Genomic DNA, 7,854 nt, shown 5'->3' on the forward strand with positions numbered 1-7,854 from the left:
ATATTCATCCCATCCTACAAATCATTTGGAAGAAGAAAAATAAAATTTACACACGCACACACACACACACACACACACACACATCTTCTTAACTATTCACATTTCTCTGGTCCCTTTTTCTCCCCATACTTCTTCTGCCTTAATGAGTTCCTGTGCATTTTCAGACTTAAGAGGGTTAAACGTTGCTTGTTTCTATTTAAAGGTTAGGATGCTTTCTTCTCCCTGGTAATCCAGTAATATATTTATGCCAAATTCCATTGTACCCCAAGAAATTAGAGAATCATACCAAGGAGACGTCTTGACTTCAGCTTCCCCTATTTCTTTCTTTCCAGCTAGAATACTTCTGGCTGACCCAGAACTAAGAGCTCATATTGTGCCAGAGAGCAGAGAATGGCGCCTTAGTGTTTGCACTAATCCTCCTCTTTACTAAATAAGTGAGCCAAGCTTTGGGATCAGGGGTGGGAGGAAAATTATATAATTTGAGTTAATTGGGTTGGGGCTACCCAAAGCCCCAGTTGTATTGAAGGGAATTGTTCACTCTTCAAGACCCAATTAGAGGCATTCAGTTGATGTTAAATAGATTTTACTCCTTTTCCCCCCAAGTCATTGTCAAGAGACTCAGCTTCCATACCATACTGAAATATATATATATATATTTTTTTTCATAACCGCCTCTCCAATGCCTCCTAAAAACATGTCTGAAAAAGGTATATACCTAAAGTTGTGGGCCATAAAGGTATGCTAACTGGTACATTTTACATGTTCAGAAATGCGACCCTTAGTGATAAGACAGAAACTTCTTTATAACCCTTCGTGTACTGTTAAAATGTGTCACTGATCAAACAGAATGAATGACCCAATCTCTATTTTCCCCACTACACAAGGAATTAGGACAGGTTTGAGAAATTCATGTTAGCCTTCCTAGATCTGAGTCAAAACATGTGACTTCCTTGAGTAAGCCTTATATAAAGTATAGTGACTAACAGTGGTTCATTTGCAAGAAACCACAGTTTAAGTTTCTAGGTATGCAGACAAAGTAAAATGTATGTTTGAAATAAGAGGTGTTCAGAGGCAGCACCTTTGTTGATGGATTGGCCTGACACAGCAATCACTCAACTCCAGTTATTCCTTTCCTTTGCATGGGAAAGGACCAGGATTAAGGTCAAGTCCTTACCCTCAAAGGACTTTCAGTCATGCAGGAGTGGGAATAAAGGAAGGACTTACAGAGACAGTCATAAATCTAGAACAACAAAGGAAGAGTACAAACAAGCTAGAAGAGGTAGAGATCTCATCTAGTTAGAGATTTTATGAACCAAATGATGCTGGATCTTGCAAGCTCAGATGGGTCTGAAATGTGAGTTTGGAAGCCTAGGTTAGGTGCAGATCCCAGGCTTTGACTCTAGGTGAGAAACCTGTATTTACTTACAAGTGCAATGGGGAACCACCTAAGGATCATACCCGGGCAATGTAGGATCTGAACTCTGCTTTTACCATGAGCTGGTTGGAAGTGAACTGTAAGGCCTAATGCTCAAATGCATGTCCGAAATGAACACATCTGGAGTGCGGGGAGCATGTGCCCACTTCTATCTGGTAGGAACCTGAAGTGTGCTGCCTTTCATGGACAATCACAGAGATGAACTGGCTGATTCCGTGTGTGTGTGTGTGTGTGTGTGTGTGTGACTTTTGCTCATTTTGGCAGGTAGAATTGAGCACCCACTGTGTGCTGGACACTTCCCTGACCTTTGAGATTCATCGGTGAGGGAAATGGAGCTCAGAGTGGAGGGATTTGTCCATTTTCTTTCTTTTTTTTTCTCTTTCTCCAAAAAAGAAAAAAACAAATGTATGTATTTAGTTGGTCAAACAATTGGGAAGACTAAATTCTAAACAGTCATTGTTATTCCCGGCCCTTCATCTCTTTTAAATCAAAGATGTGGAATTCAAAAGCAAAGTCAGGAGACATCCATCTTCTAGAAAGTTAAATAAGGACCGCCAGTTAGAGATGGCAGATAGGACATGTCTGTCAATACACTGCACAGAAAAAGGGCTTGACTGGATGGTGTGCCAATAACAAAGCCTCACACACAGGGTTTTACCTGGGACAAGCCTCTGGTGAAACAGGGCATGGTTTCCCAGGAGATAGCCCCAAGCAGCCAGCAAGGCAATGCCTCTTGCTCTCAAGTTAGCCCTTGCTTGATTCAGGCCACTCCATGCAGCTCTGTTTGCTTCTCCACGAGGCTGTAGAGTAAAATCTTTAGGCACACATAATCCTAGAGTAAAATCTTTAGGCATACATAATCCTGGTGACAAAGGAAGAATGAACCAACTTCTTGCATTCAATCTTTCAACAACAAAAGTATTTTCTTCTATTTAAGGCCTCAAGCTTGCTAGGCAGGTCCTCTACTTCTTGAGCCATGCTCCCTGGACTTTTGTGCTTTAGTTATTTTTCATGTAGAATTGTATTTGCCTGGGGTTGGCCTAGCGCAGTGATCCTCTACCTACAACCTCCCCCACTAAGTGTGTACTCTGTACCAAATACTGTTAAAGATAGAAGGCAGACAAAAATCTGTACCCTTCAGGACTTACCTATTAGTGGATAAGTTAAGTAAGAAGTAAGCATGGCCTATCTGATCATGGCAGGTACACTGAAGGAAAGGAAGCCAGCAAAAAATGGAGAATGAAGGGAGCAGGAGGAGGTGATAGTTTTAGATTGGTGAGGGAGGTGATATTTGAATAAAAGAGTACATGGGGGCAGGGAGTTTGGCCTAGTGGTTAAAGTGCTTGCCTAGCATGCATGAAGACCCGGGTTCGATTCCTTGGCACCACATACATAGAAAAAAGCCAGAAGTGGTGCTGAGGCTCAAGTGGTAGAGCTCTAGCCTTGAGAAAGTCCAAGGACAGTGCTCAGGCCCTGAGCCCAAGCCCAGAACTGGCAAAAAAAAAAAAAAAAAAAGTACATGGGTCATGTGAGTGTGGGTTATACTGTTCCCAGCAGAGAGAATAGGAGACATAGGTGCCTGTTTGTTATACCTGAAGACCAGCAAAGGCCTACTGCATGGCTTAAATGAATGAGAGAGAAACAAGGACGTGCTAAGCCTGGATCTCCTGCTGTAGAGCGGGTCACTAGGTGAAGGTGAGAGCAAAGCATCTAGGACTGTCAATCTGAGAGGGCCCGCCCCTGCCGTGGAGAAATTGTGAACTCCTTAAATAAAAGGTACTATTGGGGGAGGGGGGTGCGGGGGGCGGGGTCTGTGTCTGTGTGTCTGTGTGTATCTGTGCCAGTCCTGGGGCTTGAACTTAGGGCCTGGGCACTGTCCCTGAGCATTATGTGCTCAAGGCTCATGCTCTACCATTTGAGCCACAGTTCCACTTCCAGCTTTTTGGTGGTCGTTTGGGGATTAGAGTTTCCCAGACTTCCTGCCAGGGCTGGCTTCAAACCATAATCCTCAGATCTCAGCCTCCTGAGTAGCTAGGATTACAGACGGCAGCCACCAGCTTCTGCTTGAACTGTGTGTTTTAAAAAAGAAGAAAAGAACTAACTACCACTTATTTATTTGTGTACTGAGTGATCCGCACTTCACTGGCTCCCAGAAGACTTTGTGTACCCTAAGTAAATCAGCTCTACTCACCAGAGACTGTTATATTTGTGTTATTATTATTATTATTGCCAGTCCTGGGGCTTGAACACAGGGCCTGGGCACTATCCTTAGACAGTTGTTTTTTTTTTTTTGCTCAACGCTACTTGAGCCACAGCGCCACTTTCAGCTTTTTCTGTGTATGTGGTACTGAGGAATCGAATCAAGGGCTTCATGCATGCTAGGCGAGCACTCTACTACTAGACCAAACTCCCTGCCCAATTTGTATTATTTATGTTACTTTTTTCCTATGTAAATTACAAGTCATATGTATCTCAGCAATTCAACAACTATATGATTAGGGAACTGAATGACGAGGGAGAAGCTAGATCATAAATCCATACATGAATAGAGAAAAAGATGTAAGTTTACTGTAAATTGGACTAATACAGGGAATGTCTAGCACACGACTTAAAATAATAACATATAATGTGCTCATTAGTCCGGGTTCTCCCAGAAAAATAATTGGCTAGAAACAGTATTAAAAGGGAAGATTTATTATAGGAATTTATTTTAGGAATCATGTGAGTCATCACATGATTACGGACATTCAGAAATTCATAAAACACCTTCTGCCAGCTGACGAGACAAGAATGTAGAGTTTTAGTTCAGTCTGAATTTGAAGGACTGAGAATCAGGGAACCAATGACATAACTTCCAGTCCAACTGAATACTTGAAAACTAGAGAGAAAGGTCAAGATGGGCTAGCCAGTAGCTAGGATAAGTCCTGGCATCTAAAAACCTAAAAACCAAGAGTTCTGCTATCCAAGGGCAGAAAACAATATTCCAGCTCAAGAAGAGAAAGGAAAATCAAGAAGAGAAAGGCAATTTGTGCATCTTCTCTATTTTTCTTCTGTACTGTACTGAAGCCCTCCAGTGACTAGCTGATCCCTACAACCTAGCTGAGGTAGGGGGGGAGTCTTCTTTATTCATCCCTCTGATTTAAATGCTAATCTCTTCCAGAGACTTCCACCCTGCCCTCCTCCCAATGCTTTGTGTGGGTATTCCTAAGCCTCGTCATGTTGACACACAAAACCATTTGTTGTAAATTTCAGACCATCAAATGAAACTCACAAAATACTTTTACTACTGAAGGTTTAGATGTGTAAACAGGTGATAAATTAATGTAGTTAGTTATCTGAACGTGGTTGATATATCTATTGAGTAAGACCCACGTAGAACAACAGGAATATGTCTAAACTTTACTCCGTCAGGGATGAAAGAGAAGCTTCTTTGCTGAACTGGATAATTGCTTTTGTGCTCTGTCAGCACAGGTCAACTTTCTGTGCTATTTACAATGGAATGGCTATAAACATGACACACGTTTAAGTATAATTGGAATTATTTATATTTGTCTAGACAATTACTCTTACAGCACTTACCCGTTCCCATACAGAGCCAATGGTTTTAAACTAGCAACATGACATCACTGGGACTTGAACTCAGAGACTGGATGCTGTCCCTGAGCTTTTTAGCTCATGATTGACATTACCACTTGAGCCACAGCCCCCCACTTCCAGCCTTTTAGTAGTCCATTTGACAAATCAGGGTCTCACAGCCTGTCCTATCCACGCTGGCTTTCAACTTCAATCCTCAGCTCTCAGCCTCAGGAGTAGCTAGGATTACAGGCACAAGCTACCGTCACTTGGCCCTCTTGTGTGGTTTGGTTGAGGCTGTCCCTTCCTCCTTGACTTCTCTTATCCTTTATCCCAAGGCCCAGATGCAATGAACTCTTGGTGTTCTTCTCAAGTCAGGGGCAGCTGCCCTGAGCTCCCTGGCTTTCTCCGCCACACACCCATGGGCTGATGCTGCTATGTGTCATCAATTATATAGTCACTTAACCAACAAATCGCAGTGTCTTCACCTTTAAACCCTGCCACGGGGTCCTGCACAGTGACATAAGGACATGATCAGTCCCAGCGACCTCAGGGAAGATGTCCTCATGATTTATCACTCGGACTTATCGGATTTATCACGCCGGGCTTTGCCATCCACGTGGATGGAACAAGGACATCACCTCCTCCCTCTGCACATTCAACGGAGCTCAACAGCTAAGTCACTGGAGGAAAACCTGAATCACCTGATGCTTCTGGAAGATAAGTCAGTCACAGCGAGGCCACCGTTGCTTTCTAAAATGACAGACTTTGCTGCCTGGACTTGCATAGTATGGGTGGCAGGTAGACCCCCCAGACATCCTCACAGGACATGACCAGTGTCCCAGTGCACAGGATGAGGAATGGAGATTCCCGTTGAATCAAGAGCAACAATAATGCTCATCCCAGAGTCCTTGCCAAGGTCAGCAAGAAGCAACAATGCAGCCCGGCTCAGCTCTACACTGTGGGCAGGAAGATGTCCTGGCCCCAGTATTAGCCAGCTGTGTGACCTTGAGCAAGTTGCTTTGCCTCTCCACCCTCAGCTCCCTCAAGCACAACACACGAGGACCGTGAGGATTTAATGAATCCTAAAGCGGAGGACAGGTGCTGAAATAAAGTACTCAATGAATGATCATAAATTAGAGCAATAATAACAATTACTATTATTACTACTAGAAGCCAGTGGGGCTGGGGGAGATGAGCTAGAATAGTAGCTTATTGGAGTGTGAGAATGTGGCTGCCTGGCTTTGTCACAACTTAAGTCTGTGGTCACAGAGGTAAAGCACTTCCCTGTCTCTGAACCTCAGTTTTTCATCTGAAAAATTAGGTTTTTGGATCAGATCAGTTTCCTAAATTAGGTTGGCCATCAAAGACTTTTTGCAAAACTTGCTTAAAAACTGAAGGGCTCATGTTCCCTTGCAGCTTCATTGAATCAGGCTCTGACACTGTAGAATAGGTGGGGTTTTTTGTTTGTTTTGTTTTATTTTGCAAAGCTAAGCAGGTGTGAAAGAAACCACGTGGTCTACAATGCTGGAAATACTTTCTATCTGGTACTTCCAAAAATTTTGTTGATTCTTGATCTTTTCTGTTTGCATCATTGTTGTTGTTGTTGCCAGTCCTGGGGCTTGAACTTAGGACATAGGCACTGTCTCTGAACTTCTTTATTCCACCACTTCAGCCACAGCACCACTTCCAGGTTTTTCTGTTTATGTGGTACTGAGGAATTGATCCCAGGGCTTCATGCATGCTAGGCAAGCACTCTACCACTAAGCCACATTCCCAGCCCATCATGGTTTGTTTTTGGTTTTGTTTTTCTGAAGCTTCTAGGATAAGCCTAATTGATCCAGTTAGTGTTTAGTAGCCATTGGATTCAAACCAAAAGCCCAACCTCAGAGCCTTTGCATTTACTGTTCTCCTGGAAGGTTCTTCCATCTCCTCATTCTCAGTTATACCACTATTTCAATGTTATCTTTTAGATAACATCTTCACTTGCATGTACTTCCAACCACAATTCAATTGCTTGTTGTGACCTATTCTTTCCTACAGCACATCTTACCCTGTAATTGTTTCTCTTCCTTACCCTCCTTGAGGGCAGTTGTCTATTTCTGTATCCTAGAATCTCTAATAGAGTGCTGGCACAGATCTGGTGCTAAGAAATCAAATGGCTAGCTACATAAATACATAGGCTGCACGATAGTCTGGATATAAAATAGCCCCACAAAGGCTCATGTGTTCAAGATTTGATCCCAAGCGGTAGCACTATTGACATGTGACTGGGTCATGAAGGTATTAGTTGTATCAGGTGATACAATTAATCAAATGGGGTAATCCATTGGTGAGTTCACATCCAAATAGGTTATTAGAGGGCAGGCCCTGGTGGAGGAAGCAGGTCTCTGGAGGCATGACTTTTGGGTGTGTTACCTTATTTCTGACCCCTCTTTGTCCTTCCCTGCTCCCTGCCTGCTATGAGATGAACAACTCTATTCCACTATGCCCTTTCTCCACGATGTTCTGCCTTACCAGAGGCCCACAAAGAAAAGGACCAAGCAACCTTGGGCCAGAAGAAACTAAGAGCCCAAATTAATCTTTCCTCCTTTAAGTTGCCTACGTCAGGCATTTTTTGTCACAGTACTGAGTAACTGGCTAACAAAGTGTGCATCGGTTTTGCTTCTGTCTGCAGGTCAGAATGTGTCACTCAGAGCAGCTGGCGGCAAAATCAGTCGACAGAGCATCATATGCAGTCACGCACATCAGCAGGACAGTTTCCTCCAGAGACTCTCCCCAGCTACAGAGCACACGGTGGCTTCACCCTCCCAGTCCTCCAGAGTCCCCAGTATGCTGACCCCACT

The sequence above is a fragment of the Megascapheus bottae genome, chromosome 1 (genome assembly GCF_031878675.1).
Source record: "Megascapheus bottae isolate mThoBot1 chromosome 1, mThoBot2.hap1, whole genome shotgun sequence".
Classification (NCBI taxonomy): Eukaryota; Metazoa; Chordata; class Mammalia; order Rodentia; family Geomyidae; genus Megascapheus; species Megascapheus bottae.